Source organism: Leptinotarsa decemlineata, unplaced genomic scaffold, assembly GCF_025532065.1.
Source record: "Leptinotarsa decemlineata unplaced genomic scaffold, Ldec_3_MD MMD2_tig00026314_RagTag_RagTag, whole genome shotgun sequence".
In the NCBI taxonomy this organism is placed as follows: domain Eukaryota; kingdom Metazoa; phylum Arthropoda; class Insecta; order Coleoptera; family Chrysomelidae; genus Leptinotarsa; species Leptinotarsa decemlineata.
The window spans coordinates 15,574,108-15,592,646 of NW_027412684.1; positions in this window are offsets into that span (position 1 = coordinate 15,574,108).

Below are 18,539 nucleotides of genomic sequence, written 5' to 3' on the forward strand. Positions count from 1 at the left end.
TAAATACAAAGAAACCATCCATGTTTTTCAATACATTTATTGTTTTGTTTGACGCATCAAATTGTTTACTTAAACACCATTTCGAGAATTTTTCTGCAATACTAGTGAAAGGTCGACCCTTGTATATGTTTTGCTTCAAAATACCCTTTTGGATAAAATCGTGTGGACTAAAATTTGGAGAACGAAGAGGCTATCATGAATCGATAAATCGTTTTAACAATTTATCACCAAATTTCACTGGTAAAATCAATAACAAATTTCCAAACATTCACCTATCGCCAAAGTTTCTCCACAGTGGAATGTGGTGAAAGCCTTTCGTAAAACAACTACTTCCCTGGCTAATAATACGATGGACATTGACTTTTATGTGACAGACATGTATGCAAGTTTCAAACTTAATGCAGCATACTTTATATAAGTCCTTCGGAAAAATATTCATCAATCGAATATTTGTGTGCACTCCACAAGCGAAAATAAATGACTAGGAAGAATCGTGTGATAATCCTGTAACCGATGCGAGCGTTCCCACAAGAGAAAATCAGTTGAACATGGGTTAAAACGATTAAAAAATCGTGAAAATCTGCTTTGTCCGTCGACCGTGATAATTTTCAGTGGTTTTGTTTGCGGCTGCCGTGTGCTTTGTGTAAATTCATTACACTATTTTCGGACGAATCTCTCGACCGAAAACTGTTCCCTGCGAGAAGGATTAAAATACATTTAAAGGAATTAGGACTCTCACAAATACATCATGTCTTTCGTGTTGTAATCTACACATGCGGTTTAATCGCAGACCTTCGAAAAGGTTTATCTTACCGAATGCAGAGGATTGAAATGTACGACAGAAATCGTGTGTTGAACAGTTTTTATTGTTTGATTGATACGTTTCGGCCTCTAAGTAATGAAATATCTGCTCTGAGGTTTGTTCGGAGGTGGTTGACAATGTTTTGTGGTGTATTTCATCAGTTCGGACTTCCACTGTCTAGTATAATATAAATTGATTTGAAATCCCTGAAAAAAAAATTAAAAAGATTAACCGAAAATAACAATTTTACTAAACAAAAAACTGCTCCAGAAATTCAGCCACTCAGAACTAGTCTAGATTTTTACTACCAATAATCAATCAATTGCAAGGTAAAACATCATCTTTTGTGAAAAATTCAAGGCATTTCGTTGAACTACTAGGCGAAATCGAAATCAAAGAGCAGGATCCACTGATCAGTTTCGACCTGGAAAGCCTCTACACCAACGTTCCTGTCGAAGAAGCACTTTAAATCATACAGAAGAAGCTATCCAAAGATGGGGACCTGAAAGATAGAACAAACTTACCGATACAAGTACTCATGGAATCACTAGGATGGTGTGTACGAAACTGCTACTTCCAACTGAAGGACGAATTCTTTACGCAAGATGAGGAACTGCCAATGGGATCGCCACATATATATGCTAACATATATATGGAGTGGTTTGAAACTCTGGCCATTGAAGAAGCCCACGAGAAGCGTCGAGTCTGGCTGAGATACGACACCTTCATAATATGGAACAATGGGAATGCAGAACTAGACACTTTCCTGAAGCATATCAACAACCTAAGTCCTTCCATCACTTTCACGATGGAGAAGGAAGTCCACAACGAATTGCCTTTCCTAGACGTACTGGTGAAGAGGACCAACACTTAATGGGAAAAATCTGTGTATCGAAAACCCACTCACACAGGACAGTATCTGAACCAGAAATCCAACCACCATTAATCGACTAAGAGAGGAATCATCAAGACTCTACTAGACCGTGCTTTCGGGCTCTGTAATACAAAGGAAGGTCTTGAAAAGGAACTGGGCATCATCAGAAATGACCTTCAACGGAATGGTTACTCCAGAGTGATGATAGAACAGGCTTTAGATAGAAGACAGCAAGAGCTCCACAAGGAAGAGAAGCCACCACAACCAGTACTTGTACTTCCCTACATCAGAGGATTATCGGAAAGGATAAGAATACAGTTATCACCCGAAGACGATTGTGGATACTAACCATCGAAACGTCGTGACGTAACTTGGTTTGGAATCTTTTAATTTTAATTTTTAATTTTTTGTTAATAATATTTTTTATTTTCAGCTTTTATTAATATTTCAATTTTTATTTTTTTTTGTTGTAGCTTGTAAGTTATTTCTTTGTAATTTCAGTTGTTTGTTTAATAAAATTGTTATTTTCAGATAATTTCTTTAATTTTTTTTTCAGGGATTTCAAATCAATTTATATTATATTATACAATGGAAGTCCGAACTGATGTAACCTTTAGTTACCTTATAGTTCAAGATCTGCCCAGATGTTTATATAATGAAACACTACATGTGCTTGCACATGGTTTGTATCATACAAAAAAGACGAGAAAATCATATGTTGTAGCAACAATAGTGATTAGTATAGAATTCTTGAGAGCCATTCATTTTTATATTTTTTGTAATTGAACATACTTGAAAAGTTTTACTAAAAAAATGAATATTCCCTTAAAATATTTGTTACTACTGTGTAAAACCTTGTCTAGTATTTAAAAACATGGACCCGGTTTTTACATTTTGATTTTTTGCCGTAGACTTGGCGACGTCGATGAAGTAATGCAAAAAATTGTCAAGTATTTTATTTTGATTTTTGTCTTTAGGAACAATCATAAAATACGATTTATTCAGTGGTCCAGTTATTCAAGTAGTTATTATATGATTATAAAAATTGTCAGAATTGGCAACTCTTCTTCTTTTAGCAATTGTAATTCTCATTCTACATGCCAGAATTATATTTCCAGTCTACCATTAAAGGAAAATTACTCCTGGTGAACTGTGTTTTTGATAAATGTTATGTATCAAAGAAAACAAGTCTTTTGTTGTATATGCTCAAATCCAATATGAAAATTTTCAAATTCTTCATTTCCATTTTGTTTTCAATAAGATGTCTTTTTGTTGAGGCTTTGGTATATTGGTTTGCCTGTTCTATCTTCAGTATCAGTAAATATCGATACCTTTATGATGATTCTGAAACGCATTGGGTAAAATTTTATCTTTTTTTGATGAGGATCGTTAGAGTTGGAGTTCTATTGCGAAAAATTCGAAGGCTTTCGTCATTTTGAACATCACATCGGAGATGAAACGAGCAAGAAAACCACGTCAGTTTCCGTTTGAAACAGTTTATCTCGAAGACGGTTCAAAATAGAAATAGTGTTATCTGAACAAAGTTAATCTAAAATTGGATGTAGAGCTCAAAAATGTTGAAATATACAGGGTGTTTCATTTGAAAAAATTGAGTTCCACTCATTTTTTCATGAGATCAAAGTATCTGCATTTTTTGAAGACCCTGTATGAGGCAAATGAAAATATGACTCGGAGTGAAGATCCTCATAGTATCACTCCACTTCATTTCAAATTTGATCGTTTTAGTGCAAGAGAGTTCAAGATTATCAGCATTTATAAAAGTTCATGTTTGGTAAAAAAAATCGAAATTAATTTATATCTTCTAAACGGTAATAGATAGGTATAGGGGAATAGTGTATGAATTTGTTGACAAAGTGATAATGAATCATAATATGATATTATATACGGGGTGTTCCATATGAAAAATCAAAGAAGCCGCTACTTTATAGTAGAAGCGACAACGCCGCTTCGTCTAAAATGTTTTAGGCGTGTAGGCCATATTGACTTATGCATACTGTGAAATTTTCAGGTTGATCCGTTGAATAGTTTGCCAGAAACGGCTAATCAACGCTCATCATGAAAAGCCCTGTATTGTACCAAAATTATGAATGGACCGTCCCGTTACTCGATGAAAATTAATAGCACTATCCATAATAATATTTTTAAAATTATGTATTTATTTTTATGGGATAGTATCATTGTACCAGATGAAGCGAACAGACAAACAAATTGTATTGTGAATTGTTTTTATTTTTGGACCGCCAATTTGATTGTAGAAAATGGCGAAAGAGCAGGGGTTTTAACCATTCACCATTTATTGAAACTCGTTTATATGATATATAAGTATTTTTAGGAAGGCAAAAATTGGGAATCAAATTGAAAAATTTGATGTTGAGAACTCTAGTCATTCCAGTTGAGTCGATTTTTCTCTAGCATTTCGCGAAAATCCATTTATCATGGGAATAAAACAACAAAACAGCAACAACCGTCTAGTAAAACAAACGCTGAACACGAAGAGAGGAGGATATATATGTTTGCGTTATCCGGCAATGGTTTCGAATCATAAATAGAGTGCGACATATCGGGCCTCGGCGGTTTTCCTGTCTCCGACCAGACCAGGAAGCGAGCTAACAAATGGCTTTGTGACATCATATTTACACCCTCGGCTACAAAAATAATATATGTCCGCTCGAATCATTGAGCACACACATACACAGACCAGCGACGGCCCGTTGAGAGTTGCGAGAAAATAATGCATCGAATACTGGGCGTTTTACGAATCGTGTATTCGGTAATTATGCGAGTGGAGGAATTTTTGAGATATTTTGTTTGAAGAAAAACTGTTTAAAAATCTCTTTTTCCGTTAATCAGCTGTCGCCCCCCATACGAACGACAACTCTCAGAAGTTGAGAAACTTGTGCGAGCTAAGGACTAACGAGGTCTCACCTTTTAACGTGTGATTCCTATCACAATTATCCTAACAACAATTATCTCAGACCAAAAGAAAAGAACCCTAAAAAACATTGTGGAAAATTAATTAATGATTGAAACTCTTTCAACATGTTGCGACCCAGACAAATGTCAAAGAGTGGGTTGAATATTGTGTTTCGAGAATGTACTGGAAGCAACGATGGATGTAATCAACGGCACCAAGATACATATGATACCAATTACTAACTTTTGGAGCAGAAGACGTTTTACTATGAGGCTTGTCCATGATCCTTTGATATACTTGAATCATGATGATGACCGTCAAACGAATACGAGCGCCTGCAATTGCAGTATCCTAGTATTGACATGATTACTTCCATTGGTAACCTGGTTATGGTCTACAAATAGTTTTCTCTGCATGATTTGAAGTGCGTCTTCGAAAAAAACGTGGGTGTATAGGCTTTCTACGTCAAAAATGTTTGATTTCGTTCTGTTTTGATTGCCCCCATATTCAAGGCGTTGACAAAACGCCTTGAATGTGAATTGTTCTTCCACCACCATTTTAGACAATAGTTCCAGTCGTAACATTGAACACAATATGAATCGTAATATGTCACCAATGTGCTGAAGAAAAATCATTTGAGAATACAATTTTAAATGTTTCAAGATTTTTTAATTTTTCAACATTTTATACTATTTCTAAATTTGGAGTATTAACCAAAAAATCTGTTCTACGTAGAATAGAATAGAACAGAAGAAGTTTATTGGCTACGTGATACATTTGGACAAATATTTGTAGCAAGTCAAAATAAAAGGTTATAAATATATCTTCATATATACAAATATTACTCTATAACATTGTTCGTGTAACAGAACAATGTACACTATAATAAATACAATATATATATATATATATATATATATATATATATATATATATATATATATATATATATATATATATATATATATATAAAAAATATAACATATATTACTACATACTACTTTTAAAGAAGAAATGGACTAGTTTTCGTGTTGGAAAAAATTAATAGACTTCAATTTTACTTCATTTTCGAACCTTCGTAAGAATTTGGTGCATCCGTCAGAGATTGAGTCATGTTTGAAGATCATCAGTGTCATTATTAGATTGATTAGTGCCTCAGCTATACTTGTTTTTTCCTAATAGTCAGTTAGTTTAGCACATGTTTGGCAATACAGTTGATCATCACCCGTTAAAAGTTCCATTTTCCGATGATTTGACAATAAGCTTTGCAGGGACTGGTTATCAGTCATATTAGGAAACACTAGTTGAACTTTCAGAAAGGCACATACGTTTTTGCTACCTTTCGAACATTTATTAAGAAGTAAACAAGTGAGGATTTTTCCACAAAAAAAACTACAAACGATCCAGAGTGGTCAGGAGTTATAGATTATACTTTTTTTTTTGCTCACGAAGAGTATTCATCAAGAACCCTAAGAATACGGAGCATCAATTTTCTTCTCCTGAGGATGCTAACTTTGTTGGCGAAACGCGCGTCGAGTGCAAAAATATCAGTTTGGTGTTAGGGCAATTGATCTCGAAAAAAGTTATTCAACTTTCACACCAAAGGTTCCAATTTCATCGTTATTTAAAGGCATATTATCTAAAACTTCACTAACCTCATTATTTAATAGGTTGAGATAACCGACGGAAAACCCTAAAGAAAAATGGCCCAATTATTTGGTCGTTAAGTATCCCACACCATACATTAGTTTTAAAGGAATACTGATCACCACATTCAACTGTGAAATTGGGATTTTCTTGGGCCCACCATCGGCAATTTTGAGAACTTACCGTTCCATTTGAAGAGAATGTTGCCTCATCTGTCCATAAAATTTTATACGGAAACTTTACATTTTCTTCTCTCTCTCTCCTTGAAACCAGAATGAAAACCCCAAGCGGACATCAAAATCTCGTTCTTTTAATGTGTTAATAAATTTTGGCTTGTAAGGCCAAAATTTATTCTTTAATAAAATTTTTCTAACACTTTCCCTCTTGTAATCGGTATTTTTTATAATATCGGTTATGCTCGTTTGCCCGTGCTCAATAACTTTTAAACAAATGTTAAGTTGGGCCTCCTCATCATATTTACTTGGAGTATGCTTTTTCTTAAATTGATTTGCTACGGATCCTGTTTCTCTGAATTTCGACATTATCCTTGACACAGTAGTATGTTGAACATTTTTTCCTGGATGCCCTTCTTTAAAAATGTTAGCTACTTGCCGGTATGGTGTATTCTCACCACATATTAAAACTATTTCTATTCTTTCCTGAAGAGACAACATTTTTGCAACAATAACTGTTAAAAATTTGACAAGTAAATCAACAACTTGACACTACCATAGCATGCATTTTGTTTGTCAAGATCTACTTAAAAATTTTATTCAACGTGAGTAAGCATCCTTACCGCCCTAGTTAGTGTTTATAAATAATCTGTAAATACTGAATATTGAAATTCCAATGTGATTTCAACTCTAGTAATTTTATTAATACTTATTGCAGTTTTTGAGTTGTGTGTGCTTTTTCAAAATTGAAGGTACTGACGTTTGTTCAAGAAAATAGCCAAGTGATTGAAACTTTGCACCAGTCATGTTAAAATTTTTATAGCACATTTTTAATTTCTCTCTCAAAATGTCCATATAAGTAAAAATGTATCAGAAAAGTTAAACTCCATGATGAGTTTGTTATGTATACTTGAATTGATGACAATTAACCGAACTTGTTTTTTAAAATAAAGGGGATATCTGTCAAAAATAAGCAAAACGTTAACTTTATCATAGTTGCATAAAATTTGGCATATGGATATAAAATTGCCTTAGACACAACTTTTTCAAGTAACTTTTTGTTAAATCCGATCTAGAAATGCACTTTTTCAACTTTTTTCAAAAAAAAAGTTGAATTTGATAAACACTGAACGTCGGTGGGTCGCAGTTGGCCGCATCATTTTAAGTTAAATTTAAAGCACAAATAAGTGCCAAAGTTAAACTTCATTGAAACTTTTCGAAAAAAAAGTTTCCCATATGGTGCGCACTTTAATGGTGACCCTGTATGAAGATTCATTTCGAGGTGAAGAGTATTTTGAATTGAATTATCTGAGAAAATTTAATGAATCCAATAAAAAAATGGCAATGCTCTTTGTTTAGAAATGAATGTGTGATAAAAATAACAATTCTGAGAGCAAGAGTGTTACAATCTCTAAGAACTATGCACTTCATTTACAATCGAGTGGAGTTACAATGATTCAGAACGAATTACTTGCCACGTTACATACTAATAGTTCTGTAATGACATTAGAACCAAACATATTGCAATACTCTTGGGTCAATCTCTCGGCGGTATTGTCCCTCCTAACCGAAGCACGTCTCCAGAGACATTAATAGTTGGCAAAGCGTTAACAAACGCTGATAGTGTCGCAGATAATGGGGCGAGATACCCGGAATGAGGTTAGATATGAGAGATTCCGAGATAAGGTTATCATACAGCTTCCCTCCCTAACCAGACAATGGGCGACAATACTGACATGTTCATTACGTACTGATCAGTGTTAATATGATTGGAATCGCTTATCTGTGATGGGTTTTTTAAATCAGAACGAGTAATGGGGACGTGTCGGTTGGAAAAAACTCAATATTAGAAATGTGCGATGTGATGGGTGCATATGGTTACGGAATATTAATGAAGATATTGGAGGATTAGGTTCACTAGCGGTTAATGGAAGTCTGCTTAATATTTCGTAAATGATGTATACGGGAATTGTGGGTAATGGGTTCAATTTACTAGTAAATACTGAATAATCTGCTATTTCCCTTTTAAATATTTCTGAACGCTCTTCAGAATGAAATCGTAGAATTGACAAACTTTATCGAATAATTGAAATCAAAACACTTTTATTTCAATATTAACTTTCATCACTTGACTTTTTTTTAAAAGGACAAAAGGTAAATTTTCGAGGTTCAACTCAGTACACCTCGAACGGTAAATTTTCGTTATGCGAACACCCGGCGATTTTTAAAAAAATTTTTGACTGTACTTACGTATTTTGATGCGTAGATTACGAATCCGAAAGAAAAAAGCGGCGCTCTCCCTTATTTAAAAAGTTACGGCCCTTCAAAGTTCAGAAAAGGGCAACTTTTCAGCCTTCTTTTTCACTAAATAAACTATTTAAAAACTCAAGCATTTATTCACTAGGTCACCTTTACACCTTACTCCTCCTTCTTTAACACTTTTCACTTCAATAATCAACATTTTTCTTATAAAAAAACTTAATTTAAAAACGAATGCTTCTCCTGGTGACATTATTCTATTTTTAGGTTAGTTACTAGAGACATTTCAGAAAATCACCAATAACCAATTTACGATCTAAAGAATGAAGGTAAAAAACATTTGAATTACTTCAGGAATATGGACTGCATCAGTCGTTCCAACCATATCATTAACCTTAAAAACGTAAAATACAGTGATATGTAATCAAAAAGCAGCTCCGTACATTTTTTAACATTTTTATAAGAAAAATGTTGATTATTGAAGTGAAAAGTGTTAAAGAAGGACGAATAAGGTGTAAAGGTGACCTAGTGAATAAATGCTTGTGTTTTTAAATAGTTTATTTAGTGAAAAAGAAGGCTGAAAAGTTGCCCTTTTCTGAACTTTGAAGGGCCGTAACTTTTTAAATAAGGAAGAGCGCCGCTTTTTTCTTTCGGATTCGTAATCTACGCATCAAAATACGTAAGTACAGTCAAAAATTTTTTCAAAATCGCCGGGTGTCCGCATAACGAAAATTTACCGTTCGAGGTGTACTGAGTTGAACCTCAAAACGATAACCAGTCATTGGTGGAATCAAATGGGCCAAATCATTTGAACAGTTCCCATGAAAGTATCTATAGAAGAGAACCAAATCTCTAACCTTTCTTCGATGTTCCAAACTTGTTGGAGATTAACAACAAAAATGAATTTGAGCCACATTATATTTATATATTTTTGATTCGATGTTTCTATGGTTGTCTGTTGATATATATTGTCAAGTTCAGTTGTTATAATTTTACTAGAAATAAAAATTATAAAAAGTCTCGATAAAGTTCTCATCATAAATATAAAGTATCTTCAAACAGGTTATGGGCCCAGGCACGTTTCAATAAAACTGGCATATATAAGTAAAACTGTTGTTGATATGGATGTGACAAAATTCAACATAGTCAGGCTGAATAGCAATAATTACCAAATATGGAAATACAAGGTTGAAATGCTTCTACTGAAAGAAGAACTATGGAGAATAGTCAATCAAAACCCACCTGAACAAAAGAACAGTGATTGGGATGCAAAAGATGGTAAAGCGAGAGCTACAATTGGTTTACTAATCGAAGATTCACAAGTGATACATGTTAAGAATTGTAAAACAGCCAAAGAAGCTTGGGAGAATTTAAGGAAACAATATGAAAAACCAACTCTCACCAATAAAGTTTTTCTGCTGAAGCGGTTATGTAAAACATTACCTGAAAATGGTGACATGGAAAAGCTCATAGATAATATGATGAGCATTATCGATCAGTTAGTCACATTGGGAGAAAATCTAGCAGAGAATCTACAAGTAGCACTACTTTTATGCAGTCTCCCAGAGAGCTATGAAAATCTGGTAACAGCATTAGAAGGAAGGGCAGAATGTGATCTGACTCTCGAAATGGTAAAAGGCAAATTAGTACAGGAGTATCATAGGCGGAAGGAGAATTCCACATCAACTAGTGAAATGGCTCTAAAAGTTTACAAAAAAGGGTCTGTTAAAAAGGTATTCGAGCACTGCAACTCGAAAAATGTGATATGTCATTTCTGTAAGAAAATGGGACATATGAAGAAAGATTGTTTTTATTATAAGAAATCGAAAAGACAATCAAATACAGCCAATGTAGTTTCTACAGATAATGAAGAAACTGAAGAAAACACTCATGTTAGCTTTAACGTTAGTGATAAAGCTCAAGCTCATGAATGGTATATAGACTCTGGAGCAAGTAGTCATATGACAAACAATAAGGATTTTTTCAAGCATTTCAAGGATTCGCTGAGTGAAGTTGAATTAGCCGACTGTAGAAAAGTTCGTTCTTCGATGTTCCAAACTATCAAGATTGCAAGTGATATTCGCGTCTCCAATCAGGTGGACGACTCTTTTCTGGATGGAAACCAATAGCTTTTGGTTCGGAACAGTGTTCCAAGTTTTTGAGAAGCAGCCTTTGCAATTCCAGCGACATGATTGTGCCAAGACATATTGGTGTCCATTTTCACCCCCAAGAAACTTATCGAAGCAGAAAGCGGAATTGTTTGATCTGACATTATTATATTCGGTTAGGAAACTTCTCTTTCTGAAGAAAACCGATGTTTGGGTTTTGTGGAATTGAATTGAACACCGAAAGCCATATTGATGGTCGCTCAAGATGTTGAAGCCTTGCAAATATTTGAGGATATGGTGGTTTAGGGCTTTCTCCATGATTTTTGATTTCACTCATTTCCCTTTGGCAATCAACCTGGCTGAACTAATCTAATAACTTTCCAACTGCTCGGAAATCTCACAAACATTCTTTGAACAGTTCGTGCTCTTCATCTGGAAGACTATTATCAATTAAATTATTATATTTTCAAAAATAGTTGCTTTGCAAGGGTTTTTATCAGTTCGTGTCTGAAAGTTAATTATTTGCATACTCTACAAATCATTGTAAAGAGTTTATTTTGAAATTAATTGGTTTCTTCCTTTTTTGGAAGAATACCACATATTTTTTATCAGAAAAGGACGGAGAAGTAGAAAGTTAAAACCTGAAAAAAAAATAAATGTGCGATAATGATGCGAAAATTTAGTATTTTTACTCGCTATTTTTTTGGTTTGGAACTGTAATTTCGTGGCGAAGATCTAGCATCTAATATTCGTTCCATGAAAAAATGTTGTTTAAAATTGATTTTTAAATTTTTTTTCGCCAACAATATTTCAAACAACATTTACATATATAATCTTTTTCTCATTTGATGAGGTTTTTAATATATGATAATTTTTGTGGCATTTTAAATTTCTGGAATTGTTTTGCCCACTCGAAGGATAAAAACGGTATCGCTTGATATACAGGGCTATTCAAATTTGTTTCTGTACATGGGGATCTTGTAAACGTAAAGAGATAGAGTGTCGGTTGAGTACTGGTAAAGTTGCGTATTTTAGAGACCTATCCAATGATGTGAAGAAATCGAATATAACTCTTTCGGTTCTGGAGATATACAGGAAAAACGAAAAAATCCCAAATTATTTTTTGCCTATATCTTCTTTATTGGCAGACATATTGAAAATCTGTCCACAATTTGCTATTGGCACTTAATGTGAGCTATCAGAATATGTCCATGAATCTTTTATATAGGGTGTCATCTGACTTGGGCCACCCCCATCTTTTAGTTTTTAAATATGGACCTGTATTTTTTGTTGTAGTTTTTGGATCGTAGACATCCACTTTATACTGAGGAATTTAATTTTATTTTATATTTCCGGATGTTTTGGTAATATTTGATTATAATTGGGTGAATTATTCCCTTTTATATTACGGCCCTGGAAATTGGTTGACAGAGTTAAATAAAAACGCAATAGCAACTTTCACGTCTCTCTAAGTACCGTAGAGTTTTTAGACAGTTTTTTTTTCATTTTTAGATATCTATTCATACTTTTCCATGTTTCCATTGCTCTGAGCGTTTTCTACAATAAATTTCGAATAAGAAAATCTTTTATGATTATCTGAAACATATCTACAACAAAAATATATTATATGTGTTTTTATGAACAGAAAAAGAAATGATAGCAATAAAAGCATCCGAAACGAACACTATAATTGTAATGAAAATTGAAAGGAAGTAATTTATATACACAAAAAAATTAATGGCGCAATAAATGTTCGAATTGGAAATATATTTTTGATGTAGATATATTTCAGATAATCACAAAAGGTTTTCTTATTCGAAGTTCATTGTAGAAAATGCCCAGAGCAATGGAAAAAATATGAATAGGTACCTAAAAATGAAAAAAAAATGTGTTGTCATTCAACTCTAGTCAACCAATTTCCAGGGCCGTAATTTAAAAAGGAATAATTTACACAATTATAATCAAATATTACCGAAACATCCCGAAATATAAAATTTAATTTAATTTTTCAGTATGAAGTGAACGTCTACGATCCAAAAACTACAACAAAAAATACAGGTCCGTATTTAAAAATTCAAAGATGGGGGTGGTTCAAGTCAGGGACACCCTATATAAAAGATTCATGAACATATTGTGATAGCTCACATCAAGTGCCAATAGCAAAATGTGGAGAGATTTTCAATATGTATGCTAATAAAGAAGATATAGGCAAAAAAAATAACACAACACAACAAAAAAATATTTTTTGAATGTTTCCTACACTAAATTAGTCAATTTCTACTAATTTTGGGGTGATAAAAACGAAAATAACAATGAAACATTTTTATTAGCTCTGGTTTTTGAGATACACAGTACTTAATCTTAAAGAGTAGTTATACTATACGTGAAAAGTGAAAGTACATAAAACAATATTGTTATGTTTCTTTTAGAATATTTTAAGTACAAAATTAATGAAAAAAACATTATTCTTAGTGTTTTGACAAATAAAAGAAGTTTGTACCACCAAATTTCAATTAAGTCCATCCGATTCATTGTAACATCGCTGTCGTTTAGCTTGTCTTTTATAAAACACTTCTGGAGCATCCCTATACACAGACCAGCAGTAGTCTGCAAGCATTGCTTCATTCCAACGGCCCTGTTATCTCTGTTCCATTAAGGCAATGTCTTGATGGAATCTTTCTTCATGTTCGTGTTGTTCATATTTGATTGTGTTGTTCATATTTGATTGATTGGAGAAGTGTTTTCATATTTATATACGTTTCCTTCATGTGAACTGCATGACCTATAGGAATAGAGGGTAGCTGATTTCCATTATGCAGAAGTACAGCTTTTAAGCTTAGTTTTGAAGAGTCTATAAACAGTCTCCATTCAGATGGAGTGTGATCCAAATTCAAGCAGTCCATCAAACCATTAACATCAGAACAAACTACGAGGTTTTCTTTTTTCTCAAAAAAAGGAAGCAAATCTTTTTGACGCTGTCTGTACTGAGATATTTTCACATCATGTTTTAGAAGATTCCACTGTTGTAGTCTTGACCCTAACAGCTCAGCCTTTTCCTTAGACAAGCGAAGATCTCTTATAAGGTCACTCAACTCTGCTTGACTAATTCTGTGCGGATCACTAGACCTATCGCTTACCTCAAAATCAGGGTCATAGGATGTAGAAGGATGGGTTGCTCCTTCTAAACAGTCTTCATCACCTTCCTCTAAAATTTCATAGTTTTGGGGTGGAGAAGGGACTGGCAAATTGTCTGAGTGTGGTACAGGCCGAAGAGCAGATGGGAGATTAGGGTATTTAACCGTTCCTCTTTTCTTCATAGATAAACCTTGCTTAATGGGAGGAGTTGAGCAGAAATAACAGTCGTCTGTATGATTGGTAGGCTCACGCCAAACCATAGGTACTGCAAAAGCCATTGGTGTTGGTGATGAAATATTTTATTTGTTGAAAACTCAATATACATATATATAATATAATGATACTATATCTTGAAAACAAGAGCTAATATATAATTTTTATGGTCACTTTCGGTTTTAACACGTGGAAATACATTAAAATCATCTAATTTCAACCCCGAAACAGAAACTTTGTTGTGTTGTGTAATTTGGGATTTTTTCGTTTTTCCTGTATATCTCCAGAACCAAAAGAGCTATATTAGATTTCATCACATCATTGAATAGGTCTCTACAATACGGAACTTTGCCACATTCAACCGACACTCTATCTCTCACCGTTTACGAGATCCCCATGTACAGAAACGAATTTGAATAGCCCTGTATATTTGTTTGTTCAATAGCAAATTTTCAGTTTGAACCCATTTTTGAGGTATAGGTCCGTTAATAGATAAAGAACAGTTTTCGAGAAAACAACAAAAATTATCATAACCATTCTAATATCTGTAGAACCAGTGAATACTTTAACGGCCAGCGGTCCATTCTTTATACCGCATCCAGAAATGGTGATACGAAAAGGAACAAAAGTAGTCGCCCTCCACTATTTTGCAGCTATCCATTCGCCGGGGTGTCGTATATTCAGTGCTTTATCCGCGTATATTCGCGGGAACTAAAGTAATAAATATCGCAATAAACTTTTTCATAGACGGATGTTTTATGGAACTATATATCTCCTGAAATATTCAGAGTTTCGTCCTTATTTTAAAGTTGTTCTCGCTGGCCGTTCGCCAATTCCAAAGTTAAGTCACGTTTAATATCTTCTTGCTGCTAGGTTATATTTTGTGGCAATTTGTGGGATAGATTTCCGATGCAGTCGTGAATTGACTGGGTTTATGCGGTAGACGAAATGTTTTTCGAGCAGTTTACGACGTTTGCAGATCATACCCATAATCAGTCAATTTCGAAGTTCTTTCAGGGCACTTTACTTGATTAAGATATTTTTTAATTTTTTCGTATAAAGCACATTCGTGACGTTTGCTGTACTGAACTGTTTCAGTTTTCAAGATTGCTTTCTTTGTTTTCAGATGTCAGATAAAAGGAACCAAACATTTCTGAATATTCATTTGTGTTTTTCCTCAAAGTTTTCAAATCAGAATATGTTCTTTTAAAGAAGAAACTGTTTGATACGAAACATAACAAACGGTTTCTACTACAAGTTAGCAGATGATAAAATACTATTTACTTCAATCAGATACATATTCAAATACATAAGAGTGATTTTCTCTCAATGTTGCAGTTGAAATGTCAGAATATGATAGTGTAAAAAGTGCCAACCGCATATCCAAAGTTTGCTCAATTCTTCGTATATTGTTTACCTCGTTAACAGACAGATGGGGTGATGCTAAATTTGTTGTTTGTCGTTCGTTTTTGCCTAATTTTAAGGAATAATACTCTGAAGGAATTCGATTTTCAATTATGAGATATTATCGATTTTATGTTGATGATAGACACCTACCCTGCACTGACGATTGGCCAAACAGCCCGAAACCGTGTGTTCCAATAAATGAAAAACAATTGCAGCAGTTGTATCGCCGACAGCATTAGCAGAAATAACTTCAGTGACGAATCCTGCACTGACACATGTCGGATATAATCCAACGGCCTTCGTGATATTAGCTAGGGGAGTAATTGTTTTCTGATAGGTGTCAGTCCATTAACCTACAGTGTAAGGAGTTGACACTGGCCTGAACTAATTGTTTCAGATAATTTAGTTTACAAAACCGCAATACGTATTTCATAATACAAAAGCTTCCTCAGGCGTGTTTATCATTTTTTTCTAAATTTGCTCGGAATATCCCTCTGGCCAAGAAATCATAATTCCGACACTATTTTTGTGGGTAATGGTGTGAACTGTCAGAAGTATATATCTGAAAATATTGGTATTCGTAATAATTTCAAGTCTCCATAAGTATTCCTAATAACCAATTTCAGTTAATGATTCCATATGTGATCACAAAATAGACAGATCTGACAGTGACTATGTCGCCGATCTTGCAAAACACCTATTTATGTCAAGTTGGCTTGCCAAAGGCACAAGTTTCTTGAAAGAATAGTACAAATGCCCTGATATCAAAAAATATTATCTATAGTCCGTTCATAATTTGTCGATAGCACAAAATGAGGGCCCAAGTCATAAAACGGTCGTAAAACTCGTAAAATCATAAGCGGAGGTTCCTGAGGTGTTTATTCATTAAATATAAAGCTTCAGTTTATATTCGAAACTTGCCTTGAAAGGGTGAAGTTGTTACGAACGAAAATAATTTTTGGTTTAGTACATTTTTTAATCGCATTTAATTTACGGCTCGTTGGTGTTTCGGCGTCTACAGCAGTAATTAACGTCTCTAATATTTATTTTGCGAATTTTGTGCAGTGCGTGAGTAACTTTTTTTCATATTCCTACAAACATATACGTACCTTTCGTTCCTGCTTGTTTTGTTTGATTGCTTGCGATGGCTTCGTCATCATCATCAACATCATCAAGATTTACATCGGTACTGTTGCGTACAGTCAGTAAGTCTGTCTATTCACCAAGAGAGAAGACTATTGTTTTGAACGTTCACGATGCTCTGGTTTCTCAGAATCCCACAAACACTGTTCAGAACCTAATCAAGAGTTGTGCCAATATGACGGGCGTAGGGGAGTCAACAATATATAGGTTCCTATCAGAAAGAAAAAAAAAGGTATAGCTAACCCAAATACAAACGAATACTTAAAGAGGGGGAGAAAACCTATTGAAATTGATGAATTTGCCAAAAATGGTATTCGAAGGAAAATTCACGAATTTTTTTACAAAAAAGAAATACCCAACTTAAACAAAATTTTACAAGAAGTTAGAGACGACCCGGATTTGCCTCATGTCGGACGAACCAAATTGTGGCAAGTTTTAAAAGAATTAAATTTCCGGTGGGAGAAATCAGACCGAAAATTACTTTTGATTGACCGGGAAGAGATAATATGTTGGAGAAGAAAGTATCTAAGATCTATACGAAAATTTCGGGCTGAAGGAAGGCCAATTTACTATCAGGAAGAAACGTGGGTAAACGCAGGTCATACTCTCACAAAAATTTGGACAGATAAAAATATATCAAGCTCCAGGCAAGCCTTTATGGAAGGTTGGTCTACTGGTATTTCCCCACCCTCTGGTAAAGGCAGTAGATTAATAGTTTCTCACATTGGCAGTGAAAAAGGATTTGCTAAGCATGGTTTGTTGGAATTTGAATCCAAAAGCACAAAAGACTATCACGAGGAGATGACATATATCACCAAACTCAATTATAGTATTAGATAATGCACCTTATCATTCACGACTAGTTGAAAGACTTCCAACGACTGCGTGGAAGAAACAGGATATCATTGACTGGCTGCGGAATAAGTCCCTGCCTTACGAAGATGGAATGGTTAAAGCAGAACTTTTAAAAATTGTCCGGTAACACAAATCTAAGTTCAAGAAATACGTAGTTGACAAAATGGCGGAAAGACGAAACATCACAGTCCTTAGACTTCCACCCTACCACTGCGAATTAAATCCAATTGAACTTATTTGGGCACAAATGAAAAGCTATGTGGCTAGAAAAAATACGTCATATAAAATACAAGCTGTACGTGAATTGTTATATGAGTCTTTACAACATATTACAGAACAAAATTGGCGAGATGCAGTAAGACATGCAATAGAAGAAAAACAAAAAATGTGGGATCTTGACAATATAATTGATGCGACTGTAGAGACACAACCGCTAATTATTAACCTGCGAGACGACTCGGATTCCGAAGATGATCCTGTTTATTTTGAATTTGAATAGTTTTGTAAGTAATCGTAGTTTATATCATTTAAAAATAGGTATTAATTAAATAAATGTATCTTTTACAAATTGCAAGTAACTTATTATTTTTGAATAAAATAAAGAAATTTATTTATTTATTTATTTAAAGTAACTAATGTTTTAATCATATACTCTACGACACTGGTCACTCATTTCCACTCAAAATACCTACATAATCGGAATAAAAGTTTTATAGCTGTATTGTATTTCTTCAGATACAAGGTGGGTTAGTCGAAAATATCTTAAACTGCCAGTTTTAGTTTGGTTTTTGTTATTATATCATATTAGCTGTCCTCTCTGTATTTCAGTTCTCTAATGAGGGTCAAACTTGCAATGAGCTATCAACAAATTATGAACGGACTATAGAAAACTGAATAATTCTGACAGAAATCTCAGCATTTTGAGCTTCGAATAGATTGAGGTTACGTAAAAAACACCTTATTAGACGTCAAAGTAGGTAAGAAATTA